Genomic DNA, 689 nt, shown 5'->3' with positions numbered 1-689 from the left:
GCAACAAGCTGCGTCAAATTTAGCAGATAGTGAAGGAAGTGTCGGAAGTGCCGCCCTTCAGAATAAAGGCCGGGGATCTTTTGCACTGACGGAATCAATTTAGGTGCTTTGATGCATCAGTTAATAGTCAGACAATTTAAAACAAATCAAAAGATCAACGGCTTTCGAACTGTCCCTTCAGGAGTCGCCACAGCGGGACGTGTTGAGGTTTCTGGCCCTTGGTGGCTTGGTGGGGCCTTTCCAACCTACACTGAATGGGCAGTATCTACATGTTTGCTGACCTAGAACTCTCCATGCGAAAATAAAAAGTTGATTGAATTCAGATTAAAAATTATTCACAAATTGAAAACTTCAAGGAGGCAATAAAGGCAACAATCATATGTTGATCAATCTTGTTGCTTGTTGCAGTTTATCTGATACTGTCTGCTGGGTGTCTGATGACAGTAGAAAAAATCCTTCAAAGCGCGAGTGTTGATGAAATGGGATAAAAAAAATTGTTTGATAGACTCATTGAATTTCTACTGCTGAATAAGCAATGGTGGCTTTTACCTGGAATCCCCTCATTGTGCACTAAATGATCTTGTGCTGCTAGTTTTAAATAGCAGTGTGTTTATGAGGACCAAAAATAAAAACCCTACAGGAACTATTTTACATCCTATGGAGGGTGTGACTCCTTTGTACTTACAAAT

Source organism: Channa argus, chromosome 21 (genome assembly GCF_033026475.1).
Source record: "Channa argus isolate prfri chromosome 21, Channa argus male v1.0, whole genome shotgun sequence".
Taxonomy (NCBI): domain Eukaryota; kingdom Metazoa; phylum Chordata; class Actinopteri; order Anabantiformes; family Channidae; genus Channa; species Channa argus.
This window is presented reverse-complemented; position numbering follows the sequence as displayed.